General features: G+C 39.5%; 1 long non-coding RNA gene across 2 annotated transcripts in view; it reads left to right on the forward strand.

Moving 5' to 3' along the window:
• The window catches only part of LOC129398648 (uncharacterized), a 258,989-nt gene that overhangs the window by 101,558 nt on the left and 141,348 nt on the right, over nucleotides 1-16,083 (forward strand). For both annotated transcript variants that reach the window (XR_010113036.1, XR_008626517.2), the window contains one exon: nucleotides 6,676-6,742. This is a non-coding gene — a long non-coding RNA (uncharacterized LOC129398648). The remainder of the gene's footprint in view (nucleotides 1-6,675; nucleotides 6,743-16,083) is intronic.

Genomic DNA, 16,083 nt, shown 5'->3' on the forward strand with positions numbered 1-16,083 from the left:
AGGTGGGAGATTATCCTGGGGAGTGTGTCTTTATGGCTACAGTAGTTTTCCTTCTGTGTTGTTGGAATCCATCTTCCATAATCATTTAGAAGCCACTCTCCTAGGTTCTCAACCCCTAATCCTCCTGTCAGAGAAGAAACTTTGAAGAGGGGTATTAATGGGATAAACTACAACCACACCCCTCCATTCGGTCTCGGGCCTCAGTAGATAGTTGTTGTCATTCCCTTCCATCAATTCTAGCCTCCTCTCTCAGCTACCACCTTTGCTGACCTACATAGGTAGTAGCATGATCCATATTGTCATCACTAAGGAGTCTAAGCCCCTGGTCCTCATGTCCTTTGTAGAGTGAGGTTTCTATCCCTATCTGTTTACAGTCACTGTACAGTCATTGTACAGTCAACTGTTCAGGATATTACAAAGAAGCACCGAAGTAGATTGCCTTCATTCTACACATATTCTTTTTTACCCCATCTCATGTAATGGCAGCCCTAACTCCTTCTGATAACCAGAGTCAATTATTGCTGCTAAATGGTGACTCCTCTACTTGCCCACACATCCTTGGGAAAAGGAATGAAGTAACCAGGTGACAGTCACAGCTTTTAATTCAGTGTGACTCGAGAGGGGAACTTGGTGAGGGTATGCTCTCTTTCAGATCCAGGACCTCTAACTCAATAGTCTGGAATTGCAGGAAGGAGAAGCACAGATTTCCCCAGGGGTCACTGGAGGTCATGGTAAGTGAGGCCACACCTACTTCCATCACTTGGTTCCTGAACCCGTGTATCCTTCCTACTGAATACACAGCACAATATACAGGCCTCTGATGCATCCTGGATGATTGCATTCCATCTTCACAGAGCATAACCTCTGAGCTGATGTCTTGACTGTGTCTTCAGCAAGCTGTTCCAGAAATGCATCAGGCCAGCAGCTTCCTGCTAATGTATTATGTAATATCAAACTGGATCTATTGATCATCACTTCATTCCTAAACCTCTGTTGAAATGTTGATTCTCTTGCTCTGACTTTACAAGAAATCCCATGCTAGTGGATTGAACACTCAAAAAAACCTTGGATTATGATACTGTCTGAGCCCTATTGGCAGGAAAGACAAATCCATAAGCAGAATACATTTCTATTTCTTTGTGAATGAACCACTGGGTCTTTCTAGGATGGACCAATAAACTGAAATTGACATCAAGTAATTTAGTTTTTATGAGGAATGGTGACACATGGGGGGCTCACCCTTGCTCTCTGTTGTAGGTTGGACGTTTGGCATTGGAGGTAGCTATATCAGTCTTGGGAATGGAAAATCTATGCTATTGGGGCAATGCATAGCTTCCATTTATGCCACTTTGGATATTTATTGTATTGGGCTATCCTAGAAAGACCAGTGGTTAATTCACTGGCAAGATTACTGACTGAGGCTGGCTGTTGCCAACTGTCCAAATTATTTTTTCTACCTACTTAGTACCCTTACTATGGTGGATGTTTTCTGGTAGATATTAAGATACAATACAATGATTTCCATAGTTTATGAAGACTCTATATATCTCTTATATATATTTGCCATAACTTTTTGTCTCCCATCTTGCAATTGTTTCCATCCAAGCCCCTGACGAGGTTCCCAAGTCATTCACCAATGCTGATAAATCCATAATTTTCCAATCTTGGACCACTTCTTATTACAATCAAAGTGAATGTCATGGTGTAATGCCTAAAGATATACCCATTGGGGAGACTTTTCATTATCACTGTTTTACAAGACCACCTCTGAGTGAGGCTGTAATACAGCCAGGTTCCATTTTTGGCTTATAGCCACATACTGAGCTGTACATCTGTTAACCAAGCTCAAGTTTTTCCTTTCTCCATTCACAGGTCACTTAGGTACATTCTGATTCCTTGTTCCCTCCTTTTTGTAAAATCATCCCAGCAGGTTTGTATCAATTTTATTAATCCTTTCAAATTAACCAAGTTAGAACCATTGACTTTTTTTCTGTTTTTATCTAATTTTTATTTTATTAACTTTCACTCATTTCTATTCTTATGATCTATTTTGTTTTTAATTTGCTTGTGTATATACCTTAGGTTATTATCTTAGATCACTACCTTTAACTTTTCTTCTTTTCTACTGTAGGCATTCAAAGCTATAAATACTCCTTACAAATACTTAGTTAGCAAAATCCTACAAGTTATGATATTGTTACTATTAGTATCTTAAGTGGTCTATCATTTATTAAAATAGGGTTGTTAATTAATATAGTCATACCATCTATTTCACTCTTAATATTTTTAATGTATTTTTCCATTTTTAAAATTATCAACCTGTCTTTATGTTTAACAATTAGTTTTTGTTAACAACCTGTTACTGAGTCTTACTTTGTATCTAATTTTACAACTTCTGTCTTTTAATTGGAGTATTTTAGTTTCTTTAATTTTTCATATAAATATTGATGTGTTTAAGCTTAATTCCACAATAATTGCTACTTGCTTTATATTTATCCCCTTTGTGCTTGTTTCTTTGCTTCTCCATTACTTTCTTCTGTTTTTGAATTGTTTGTTAATATTCCATTTTATTTCATTGATTTATTAGTTGTTCCTTTTATGTTTTGTAATATTTGCTCTAGATGTTACAACATGTGTGTTTAACTTATAATATTTCTTCAAGTAAAATTATACTACCTAATGAAAAATGAAAGTTAATATACTAGTACACTTCTATTTTACTTCTTCCACTCAGTCAGAACAAAGGTGATACATGTGAGAGAACTAGTTTATAAACATGACCCTGAGGATGAGAGTTTCCTAAAATTGTGTACTCCAGGCACCCGGCCCACCTCATCCTAGATTCTACTCTCCTCTCTATTCCCACCATGTGTGCCATTATTGTCAAATATTTTATTTCTACATATACTATGGACTCACAATAATTGTTTTTCTTGCAAGATTTAATAGTCAATCTCCAAAGGAATTTTATAACTGTGTGTGTGTGCACATGTGTGCACGCACGTGTGTTTGTGCATATAATAAAAATGTATATTGATACTTTTGTTTTTTTTTACTTCTTCCTATTGATCTGGCTTTCTTATGTCATTGTTTTTCTCTATAACAAATAATTTCCTTTTATCATTATTATATTTTAGATAAACTATAGCCACATTTTCTCACATTCTATGTAACTGAAAATGTCTTTATTTATTTTGCATTCCTTTTTGAGGAATAATTTTTGTGTATACATCATTCTAGGTTGATTTTTTTTCTTTCAACACTTTAAAGATGTTGTAGTTTGATTATTTTATATTATGATTCAGTTTGTATTAATTTTGCTTGTGATTTGCTTCCCTTCTTGATTCTGAAATTTTATGTCTTCCAAAAATTTTGGAAAGGTATTGGAAACTTCTTGGTTTTCTCTCTTCTCTTCTTCAGGTACTCCAATTACATGACTTATATTATTAGAATTGTTCCAAAGTCCTGGGTGCTGGAGCTGTTTTTATTCCATCTTTTATCTCTCTTTGTACTTTAGGTTGGGTAATGCCTACTAGCCTGACTTCAAGTTCAGTGACTCTTTCCTCTGCTGTGTCCAAAATGCTTTGAAATCTAAGAAATGACATTTAAAAAAATTTCTAACAGTTCATTTTCTCTTTTTATTAGTTTAATCTCTCTTTTGAAATTCTCTTTTGAAATTTCTCTGCTCACACATGCCAACTTTCCTCATTAAATTTTTAAAAACATTTTTTACACTTATTTTAAAGTCACAATGTGGTAATTCCAACTTCATGGCCAACATGGGGCCTGCTTCTATTGACTAATTTATCTCTTGGCCATGAGTTGCTGTTTCCTACCTTTTTCATACGTTCTTGTTTTTAAATCAAGTGCCAGATATCCTGTGTAAGATATAGTCGAGAAGGAAGTAGATAATATTTACCTTGTTAAAAAGGGAATTTCCCTACTTTCATCAGACCACTACTAAGGTGATTTGAGTTAAACTCTTCTGTAATTGAACTGAGTCAGGCTACTGTGTGGAAAGTGGTTTAAGGATTGCAGAGTCATAGGGTGGCAGCAGACAGGCCATAGGGAAGACTTTACTACTCTCCCAAAGAAAGAGAATGGTGGCTAAAACTAGGGTGTTAGAAGTATACAGGAAAGAGTTCAAATTTGTGATTAATTTCAGACTTGGATGAGTGTGAGGCAGAAATGAGAGGACACTATAAATGAAATCTGCCATGCTTTGGGATAAAATAGATGTGCAGAGTCAGGAGGATGGAAAGATTGAGGAAGAATAACCACAGGCTTCACCAGCTGGCTCTGCCTTTTCAGGGCAGGTCACACATCTCATGTCTTGTACAGGATTAAACACTAGAGTTGGCACATACAGGTAGTAGGTGTATGACAAATGCTTACAGGATAGCACAAATTCAGCCTAATTTGACATGTCTTTCAAAGTCTGTCCTGATATCCTCTGAGCTCTCTTTGGCTGGCCACATTTACCAGTAAACTGCTGTAAATAAAATATGTAAAATTATTTCAGAGGGCAGCAGAGACAATCAAGGTCCTGATTTTAATATCCTGTCAAGGAAACTGCCCCCAAGTAAAATTCTATGGCTTGCTTTACTTAATTCTGTGAGAAGAAAAGCTTTGCTGACCTTGATGAATCCTCACTTGTAGTTCTGAGACATCTAAATATTTCAAGCTCCTGGTGCACACCATAATCCTGCCCAGTAAGTAGCAAATAGGTCTCAGTATTTTCTTTGTTCAAACTGCATTATACATTTCTGGACTCACAGATCACAACTCTGCAATCACTTATTACCTATGCATGACAGGCAGGGAGATTAGCACGGAAAGGAACTGACAAAAATGCTTTCAGAGAGAGAAATTCATTCTCAGCAAGACAGAGGATATCCAGGCAGTGATTTTCAGTGTCCAAAGATGAGAGAGGCAGGTGAAAACTAGACTGGGTGGGCAGCGTCTGGTATTATTGAGCTGCTTTAAAGTAAGCCCTTACATTCTCCCAACTACCAGCATATTAGTCTGTTTTCACTCTGCTATGAAGAACTGCCTAAGACTGGGTAATTTATAAAGGAAAGAGGTTTAATTGACTCACAGTTCAGCATGGCTGGAGAGGCCTCAGGAAACTCATAATCATGGTGGAAGGTGAGGGAGAAGCAAGGCACCTTCTTCACAAGGCGGCAGGAAGGAGAAGTGCCAAGTGAAGGGGGAAGAGCCCCTTATAAAACCACAGATCTCATGAGAACAAACTCAGGCTCACCAGAACAGCATGAGAGTAACTGCCCCCATGATTCAGTTACCTCCACGTGGTCTCTCCTTTGACATGTGGGGATTATGAGGATTATGGAGATTACAACTCAAGATGAGATTTTGGTGGGGATACAAAGTGTAACTATATCAACTGGATTTTTTCTTGGGTTTTTGCCTGACTACTGGCTCCTTTTGGGGATGGCTGTGAATTTCTCAGAGCACACACTATTTTATCTGAATCTTTGTTTCCAAGTATTATGACGTTTACCTAGGGAGGTGTTGTTATTGGGCTCAGGGCATAACTCTTTTATGATCAGCAAAGGGACACTAAAAGAACTGCCATCTCTCTTACAAATAAAACCAGCATCCTCAAAGTTGTCCCTGAAAGATATCATGATTTGAGGGATGCAGCTTCTTACTACCTCCACCTCCTCACTGCCTTTGGCATGTGGTGGGAGATGGGGTTAGGGTTGTTGTTCTTTGATGCTCTGGATGAAGGATGGTCATCAGTATATTCTATATAATCATTTACACAGTGGAAACCAGGCTGAAACATTAAATTAGAGATGGTGAAGCCTCTGTGTTCACCAAAAAACCAATGCATCAAGTCATACACAATTCCACAATGTGTTTTCAAGTTATGGCTTGCTTTCTAGGGCTTATGGGATAGACTTTTCTGGACATTCGTAGACTCTCTCTTATGTGTTAGGTGACATCTTAACACCTTCTTCCCAGAATCTAGATATTTAAAGTCCTGATAGTCTGAACTTACAAAGAGAGGGGCAGGTTCTCTCTTCACCATCTGCTGAAGGATTTCCTTCTGAGACCAGTGTTGCTTCCTACAATTCTGCCCTTATTTGTGAAAACAACACATACTATTCACCCAAATTAGGTTCTATCAACATAAATATATCCAGAAACACACAGTTCAAATTCCAGATTTATCCTAGAGATACCACAGATGCTGCTAGGATGGAGACTGGCAAATATGCATGCCTGTTAGAGTGGAGCCCAGAACTCGAAGAATAGCTCTCATTAATGTAATCCAACTTATTCATAACAACTCCTTACAGTAAACTAACATTGACTGTCTTCTAATAAGGGTGTCAGTGTCCATAAAGAACACACAGAAGACCACAAAGAACACACAGTCCAACAATATTTATGAGTTGCTGAAGCAAGGGATACCACACGCCATGTAATATGGTTTGGCTATGACCCCACCCAAATTTCATCTTGAGTTGTAGCTCCCACAATTCCCACATGTCCTGAGAGGGGCCCAGTGGGAGGTAATTGAATCATGGGGGCAGTTTCCCCCCATACTGTTCTTGTGGTAGTGAATAAGTCTCACGAGATCTGATGGTTTTATAAGAGGAAACACCTTTCACTTGATTCTCTCATTTCTCTCTTCCCTGCCACCAGGTAAGATGTGACTTGCTCCTCCTTGCCTTCTGCCATGATTGTGAGGCCTCCCCAGTCATGTGGAATTGTGAGTCCATTAAACGTCTTCCATTTATAATTACCCAGTTTCAGGTATGTCTTTATTAGCAGCATGAGAATGGACTAATACACCATGGAAAACTATGGGGACTCCCACTAGGATGATGTTGAGAGGAGCTTGCTATAGAATTTGGGCTTACATTAGTTGATTTTGGGGACAGTTCATGGAAGTGGGAGTTTGCTCTGTTGTGGGTTGTTGTCAGGAATTGGGGTAATACTATGATTGGATAGCAATAATTTTGCTATCCTCCTGTTTCATGATTAATTAATGATAATTAATTAATTAATTATGATAATTAATCCTGTTTCATGATTAATTCCTCCTGCTTCTTGGTTGCAAGATAAATTACTGAAACATCTGGTATTAAAAAAATGGCTGTGCAATTGCATTTAAGACTCTGATCAGTAGACATTGACCAACTGTAGCACAAGCAATTACCGGAAACAAAATTGTTCTTCATCTTTGTAGTAGTTCCTGAGGCCAGGAGGCTAGATGTTCAAACCCAAACCAAAAAACAAACAAACAAAAAAACAAAAAAACATATCTCAAAGTCCAGCTGCGTCTGTTCTGGAAAGTCAGATGAATTTTTCTTTTATCCTAACCCCAGTCTGTTCTATTCAACTTGTTTTATTTATATATAGGCACGGCAAGATGTGCTTCTAGTAAAACTCCTTGTCTAGCTGAAAGAACATTAAAGGCTATGTAATTATCCATCACAACGTTTGGTTGTCAGGCCTTTGGGAAAGTTGTTGTGTCATGTGATTTTTGCTAGGGTCATACATTAGTTTTGAATCCTTTTTTTTTTCTAATAGCATTATGCCTACCAGGAGAACTGGAACCCAAGCTGAACCTTTCTTGGACGATGATGTGGCTACTAAGAGAACCATTTATATCTGCCATATCAACATGAATGATCTTATTCAAGAAATCTACTCGCAGTTCCAGTAATTTCACTCTGTGCTCTCATAAACACTTTTCCTTTATAAATTACACTTATCACTGAGTACAGGCCACTGGACAGGTACATTTGTATAAAGATAGGAAATATAAATTGCTACCTAACTGAAAACCTTCTGCCACCTGTTTGGAGACAAAAAAGCAGAAAGCAATGTATTTTATTTTTAAAGAAAAGAAAGAGATCAGGCTCTGAACACCTACTCTGTGCTACCCACTAAGATACTTTGCACTCATCTATTTTTATTCTCCAAACTACTTCATGAAGTGAGGTTCAAATGCTCAATATGCTGTGAAAAGTGGGTAAAGTGGTCTCTGCCCTTTGTGTCTGCTAAGTAAATTATGCTTTCTTCATTGGGAAACACTCATAATACCCTTTGAGAAACCCACCTTCCCTATGTCCATAGGATCTTTATGGAGTTAATCTCCACTCTTTACTTGCAGGGTTGGGAATTTGCCCCAAATCTGATCAATCAGAGTGGTTAGTTTGATGTGGCACATCAAACCCAAGTTTGTCTAATTAGCATGAGTCCAAGAAATGTTTTTGGAACAAATAGGAGAGAAAGAGGCCTTTTTCTTGTGGATTTCTAGGCAATAGGGACAATGCAAGTATAGAGATACCAGAGACCATCATCTGAGAAGTCCTGCTGGAGATAAACAAAGAAAACAGAAAAACAAAAGAATGATGAGAGCATGATGGTGACAGTGTGAAACAGAGTCCTCAGGACATACGTGAATATGAATACAGCTGTGCTTAAAGCCTGTTTTCACTTAACTTCTTAGTTATGCAATCTAGGAAAATATTTATTTGCTTTCCCCTTAGCAATTTGGGTTGCATTTTTCTCTTAGGCAGGTGGAAGGGGAGAGGCTCATCAAGACAAAATTTCTTGCCTAAAAGCAAAGTTAGAATTAGGACAACTGAGTTTCACTGAGTCATTTTGAGTCAGAGACCCATTCTCTGCCAGAAGACACAGTAAAGGAGAGTGAGAGTGAGTGCTCTGAAAACTCAGGGAGACAAAAACTTCATGAAGAAGATATGAATGATTAGTAAAGCTTTGATAAACCATGTTCAGTAGAATGTCCTTCAGTATTTTTCATTGTGATATCTCGTCCTTGATAATCACAAGTAAGTTTGTCTTTCTTTGTGGCAGGAACACTATTCTAGGGACAAATACAGAATTATCCACAGCCCTGGAGGCGATTCACATCACTCACGCTTTTTGTAACCACTGGATTTTGAGACAGTAAAGTCCATTCAAAAGCAATTTGTTTTAATTTTTGAATTATTCCAAGGCAGGAGCAACAACTTTCATCACAGACCCACTAGCTCCCCAATAATTGTGTCTCATTTTACTTTATATCTGCAATATTTAGCATAGTGCCTGACATACAAAATATTCTCAATAAGTGTTTGTTAAATGATTGAGTGGATTAATTATTTCTACCAGTGGCATAACAACCAAACACCTGATTCTTATCTGCCTGCTATCAATTTCCCCAGAGTTCAAATAGTGCCAGCTCTTCTCATTGATAAATGGACTCATTGTTCCTTCCATTGTGGATCATACAACACCTGTCTTCTAGGAAAGGAAAGTCCAATTCTCTAAGAGCCTAAGTTTCCATTACCCTCACAAGAGCAAAGGTAGGTCTCTCCCCTAAAAGGCTGTGAATAACAATATGCTCTCCCTTCATGATGCAAACAGGGCAGCAGACTTAAAATATAAATAATGACCTGAAAGCAAGGTAATTTGGAACTATTTCATAACTGATGAGCCATTATTCCTCCCTATCATCAATGCTTCTAAAACAGGCTCTCCTATCACCTTGTTCAACCTCTATCATAAAATTAATTACCTCTGGATAGACCCCATTTAATTGCTCATAAAATTGATCTTACTTTTCAGATTTTATGGTAACTAGTATGTCATCAACAAAAGTGCCTAGAATAAATGGGATGCTTATTATACACCTTGAAATAAAATAAAACAAATCCATGATAGATGTAGGAGGCTTTGACATGTGTGTCTCTAGTACTGTAACAGACACTTGTAGACAAGTACACAATATCCCCAGAGATGTTTTCCTGGGTAAATTATTTATTTTAAAAAATAATAAAAAGGTACTTTGATTCAGTTAGAACACTAAATGCATTTCATTTCAATAAGTATAAGGACTATTATTATTGTTCATGCATTTGTTCATTGTTTTATTCAATCTAGAGGCAGTTTGGGTATGGAAAGAACTTGTGATTTGGAGTTAGAACTTGAATTCTAACCTTGTCTCTTGTATGTAATAACCACTATCCTTGGAAAATCACCTTTTCTAAACTTATCCTCAGTAAATTAATTATAATAATATTTATTTCTTTCAATTTTTTTTGTAGTTTTTGAGATGGAGTCTCACTCTGTCACCCAGGCTGCAGTGCAGTGGCATGATCTCGGTTCACTGCAACCTCTGCCTCTCGGGTTCAAGCAATTCCCCTGACTCAACCTCCCAAGTAGCTGGGACTACAGGCGCATGCCACCATGCCAGTCTAAGTGTTTTTGTATTTTTACTAGAGACAGGGTTTCACTATGTTGGCCAGGTTGGTCTTGAACTCCTGACCTCAAGTGATCAGCCTGCCTCTACCTGCTGGGATTACAGCCATGAGCCACTATGTCCAGCCAATAATATTTATTTCATGGAGTGTTGTTAAGTTTAAATAAGATGATGAATACAAAACACCTAATAAAGGTCCTGGTCCAAAAAAAGACATTTAATCAACGTTAGATGCTATTACGTTACTATCACTGCTATTAATAAACCAACAAGAAAACCCACATGTCATTGAAGTGAGATAGCTTGAGCTTGATAGAAAGATGATAGGTTTTAATAGATCAGTGTTTGGATTCCAACTATGATTTAGAATCTGTATATCCTTAGGTAAGTTACTGAATCTCTCTCATGCTCCATATTCTCATATATGTGTGTTTATATATGTAAGTTTAACACTTACAGAATCAGATGAAATGGTAGATGAGAGGGTGCTCAAAGCCATGCTCGCTGTAGGGACCCCACATATATGGAAACCCTGGCTTCAGCCTCCACACTTCTCAACCTATTTCACTTTGGAGTGGTAGGGATGAGGCCTCTGAAATGCATCTGTTGTTTACTTCAATTGGCTGAAGAGCTGGACAGAGGGGCAGGATTCTGATCAGAAGAAAAAGATCATTATTGCCTACATCTGGTGGAGCTCAGGAGTTGGATAATTCTACTACATTCTCAGGTGATGATTGCCCCAGAAGACAGGCCTGGCCAAGCATCCAGTCCTAGGACTGGGTGGGTGTGTCGAGGGCACACATTCTCTATCCTTTACTATCAAACCTTATGCCTCACTACTCAACTCCTCAAACCACATTTTTCAGTTGAAGAAAATTATTTTTCTTCCTCTAAGATTCGTCTCTCTCTTAGTGCCTGACTTTAGCCTTCGTAGTTCCCTCTGTCTGCAGCACTTGGATTCAGCTTCTGCTTGTTTCACTTAGACATTGCTATTCACTCTCATAATCTAGAGGACATGCCGTGTCCTCTTCAGAGTCTTCTCTTAACCTCCAAGTCTAGGTTAGATGCTCTTTGTAATCAGCATGCGATTTCCCTTCCATGATGCTTACTACACTGCCCTATGAGCCCTGGCTTGTCCAGCTATAATTTACAGACTTAACCCCTGTGAACTTACCTGTCTGCCCTATTCACCTTTAGGTTCATTCAGTGCAGGTTTTCAGTGACAATTTGTTGAATTGTTAGAAGGAAGATATACTAGAGTGGAAAACTCATAGGTCAGAGAAGAAGTGTCAAGATCAAATATCAAGGCCACTTGGCTTAGAGCTCAAAGGACAAGCTTCCATCCAGATAATCCAAAGGGCGAGGTCAATAAAAAAAGCCCAATCAGAACCCAAGAAGTCAGAGTAGTCAGAGTGAAGGAAAAGGAAATGGAGTGGCCAAGAGAAGAGCCATAGACTAGATTTGGATTTATGCTGTCCTCATTGCAGTCTTTGATTAGCTGTGATGGCAGTGAAATGGGAATGTTCCCTTATCCCCCTCACAGGATGTGTGACAGGGATGTGGCTCACTTCTTCAGTACCCTGCTGCTCAAACCCCTAGGGGGATCATGCAGATGGGCAGATCGTGGGGAGCATTTTTGGGCTCCAACCCCACGACAGCATGGTAGGGTTGAGTGTTTACAGCTCCCAAAGCCCCAGTGGGTGTGTGTTACAGTGCGCCCTTTCAGTTTTGCTGTCTGCAGCTCAGTTAGACCCTCTGCCTTATCTCAAGGACAGAGGGCTTTCCGTATCCCGGCTTCTTGCCCCAGTGTACCAGAAAAATCAGATCACATGTGGGCTTCGAGGATGGGTGCATGGTTTTACTGGGTGGTGAAGGTTGCTCTCAGTGAGGTGGATAGGGAACCATAAGGGGAATGGAGTGGGAAGATGATCTTCCCCTGGAGTCAGCTGGACCCTCCTCCCACCTCCTGGGCTGAATTCTTCCTTGTCCTGCCATCAATGGCCTGCCAGTGTCTGCTGGTGTTTGTCGACGTGCTCTTCTGCTCCTCTCGAAGTCCAGCCACTTGTGTCTGTGCCTGCTAGGGTCTTGAGTTTTTATGGGCACAGGATGGGGATATGGTGGGCCAGAGTGGTCTTGGAAAACACGACATTTGGACGCAAAAGCAGGAGTGCCTGTTCTCACTTAAATCTGTGGGCACAGGCTTGAGGGTGGAGCCCTTGCCAGGGACCCCACCCTTCTCCACCCAGCACTTCCCTGATCCCGTCTTCTATCAGTAGGCCAGATGTAGCTGGTTTTAGAGGTCTTAAATAAAGGGGTTTGAACCATGGGCAGGGAAGAGAAATAGAGGTGTCTCCCGACTGGCATTATCAACAAGTTTCTGCAGGACAGACATAACACAGTATATGTTATTAAGAGCATTCATTCTACAGGAAAGTTGGTTCTGTGACTAAGAGATTTTAGAAATTGCTGGGTTAAGCCAAGTTAACTATAGTCTTACCAGACTTCTGAGAATTTTCATAATGCTAATATCAGTTTCTAAGCTCTGACCATTTACCAAACAACATGACCATATAATCCTTTCTCTTTTTCAACAGATAATTTCATTGAGCCAGTATCCCATGAGACGTTGGTTTAGAAAATATTGCTGTGCACTATTCTTAGTGTTTTGTATTATCTTCACGGCTGCTATCAGTTCATGTATTTATTTATAGCTGGCCTCGTTTTGGAAAAGATTTAAAGCAATCAGTACAGCGATGATCATTAGAGTTTAGCTTTGCTTGGGGCTTTTTACACTAACTGTTTTTCTTGACCTGGAATTAAAATCTCCCTTCATGAATTCTATTGAAAACCTCAGAAGTTATTACTTTCCTCTGGCAGAAAAGATTCTCAGAGGTATCATCAAGCTAGCTCATGAAGGTGGGAAAGTGAATGAAGGTTTCCAGGATCTAGTTTCTGAGTTTTTGACCTAGGATGCAACACAGACCCCAGTGCCTTATAAAGCAGATCCAGGGAGAAGACTAGTCATGATGTGGGAACCAGGGAGATGGGGAGACTCTGTGTCATTGTTCCATAATGCCGTTAAAAGTGATGGCAAAAAACACAATTACTTTTGCACCAATCTAATACATAGGTACAGCTGCCTGACCTTGGCAAAACTTGCTTAACTTTCTGGGTCTCAAATTTATTGTGAGCATATCCTAAATAGTAGTATCTACATCAAAAGGTCATTGGAGACATTAAATGAAGTAAGGTTTATAGACTCCCTACCACAGAGGAGAAGCTCTATTAATATTCTGGCTATAATGATATTGATAAAGGCACAGATTCTCATCTTCAAGGTTGCCCTAGAGCCAAGGTTTGTAGCTCCTTTTTGTTTTGGTCAATCTCTCATTTTTCCCAAATATTCCCTTTATCCATTTACTAGAGTAAAGTTTCCTGCTTTTTCTGAGAGGGTCCCCTGGAACCCTGAAGAAATATGAGTTGTATCTGTACCTGGTCACCTAAAGTAATGTCTTTTCTTCTTCAGCTGAGACCAACTACATGTGGGGAGAGAGATGTAAGGGAGCTGCCCCCAAGGAGCTCTGTGCAATGTGTTGATGGATTGAGGGTGGCACTTTGTGTCTAATTACTGGTATGGGAGGACAGGGGCATGGAGGAAAGAGGAGGAAAGTGAATGGCAAAGGGAGTGAGGAAAAGAGACCAGGAGTTTTCTGCAAAGAAAGAAGAGTTAGAGGCCGGGCGTGGTGGGTCATGCCTGTAATCCCAGCAATTTGGGAGGCCAAGGTGGGTGGATCACATAAGGTCAGGAGTTCAAGACCAGCCTGGCCAACATGGCAAAACCCCATCTATACCAAAAATACAAAAAAAAAAAATAGCTGGGCATGGTGGCAGGTGCTTGTAATCGCAGCTACACAGGAGACTGAGGCAGGACAATTGCTTGAACATGGGAGGCGGAGGTTGCAGTGAGCCGAGATTGTGCCACTGCACTCCAGCCTGGGCGACAAGAGTGAAACTCCATCTCAAAAAAACCAAACAAACAAAACAACAACAATAACAACAACAAAAAAAAAAAGAAGAAGAAGAAAGAAGAGTTAGAAAACCACAGTATTCCTCCCATGAGTTGCACACACCCACCTGTTCTCAACAAGAAAATCTGGACAGCATGGAAGATGCTTAGTTATATCGTGTGTAGCAATATAACCAAGTATAATATAACTAAAAACATGTTTAGCAATGACCCCAAAAAAAACTGAGCTGTGCATTTCATTCATTTCATTTACTGTCATCCCCACACACATTCTCTTTTTTTTTTTTTTTTGAGATGGAGTCTCACTCTGTCGCCCAGGCTGGAGTGGTGCAATCTTGGCTCATTGGAAGCTCCGCCTCCCGGGTTCCCACCGTTCTCCTGCCTCAGCCTCCCCAGTAGCTGGGACTACAGGCACCCGTCACCACGCCCGACTAATTTTTTGCATTTTTAGTAGAGACGGGGTTTCACCGTGTTAGCCAGGATGGTCTCGATCTCCTGACCTCATGATCTACTGCCTCGGCCTCCCAAAGTGCTGGGATTGCAGGTGTGAGCCACTGCGCCCGGTCAACGCACACATTCTTTGTAAGCAGGTTTTTAAAATTTTTAATCTTTTAAAATGCTTATTTTTTAAATGATGACACTGTTCATTCAGTAATCCCCCTTTCAGAAGATATCCTATGAAAATGATCTAAAATGCAAGCCAATATTGGGCGCATTTTGGGTCAGATGGCCTTCCATGCTCAAATGAGTAGAGTACTTTTGTTCAATCAGTTTATCACTGTCATCTAGATTTAGAATGAGCTGGTTCTCCATGTCTCAAATGATGCTGTGAGTAACCTTGAGTAGGATGTCTTGGTGTTCCATGATGTGGAGTTCGAGGAAGCTGACTCACTTTCTCACCATCACTTTCAGCTGTGTACCATGCCTTTACCTGAGCCATCTGTTGCTCTCCAAATCCTGGCTCTCACACATATGCCTCTATGTAAATCCTAAATTCCTGTTGATATTTTTTTCTCAGAGAGTCACATCCATAGGACTCAAAGCAGCTCTTTTTTTTTTTTTTTGCCTCAATATATTAACAATCTTATAACATTCCTCCCCAGAGTATAGAATTAGCTTATAGTCATGAAAGGGTGGGTTTCATCTGTGTTCATCAGAATGTTCTATATCCACTGATTAATTTGCTTTTTCTTCAGTGACTCAGAGATGATTTCCTCTTCAGAAAACAGAAGAATTTTCTGACACATTTATCCGGGTAAAAAATTAAACACACATACACACAAACACTCTGTCCTCCAAAATACATATAATATTTGCTATTTCTTACAAGTGAGGTTACTTGCTCAATATTTGAGTAAAACTATTGATCAAGAAAGTTATGACTTTGTGTATCCTCACATTCTATAGTCGTCCGCCATCCCATTGCAGAAACATGGGGCCACCCACTAATTGTCATATAGAGAAAATGAAAGTGGTATTGCAAAGCGTGCGGCTTAAAGTGGGTGCTAAGGAAATGACAAGTGTTAACGAAAATGAAATTGCATAGGATATGATTTTTCTTTACATCTGGGATCAGGCAGACACTGAAACTTTATTTGCCCATGGACAAGAGAAAGATAGGAAGGAAATCCTCCCATAGTGCCTACTATGTGTGTTTTAACATGTTTAGTGTTTTATTCATGTTACCAGAAAGTCAAACTTGTTGGACTCATGGAGTCTAATAAAACCACTTTATATTTGCTTCTAACCCTTTTAAACCCATTTAGGGCTAGCCATATTTTTGCTTCCCCTTAGTGACTTTCCCTGACTT

Source organism: Pan paniscus, chromosome 7 (genome assembly GCF_029289425.2).
Source record: "Pan paniscus chromosome 7, NHGRI_mPanPan1-v2.0_pri, whole genome shotgun sequence".
NCBI lineage: Eukaryota > Metazoa > Chordata > Mammalia > Primates > Hominidae > Pan > Pan paniscus.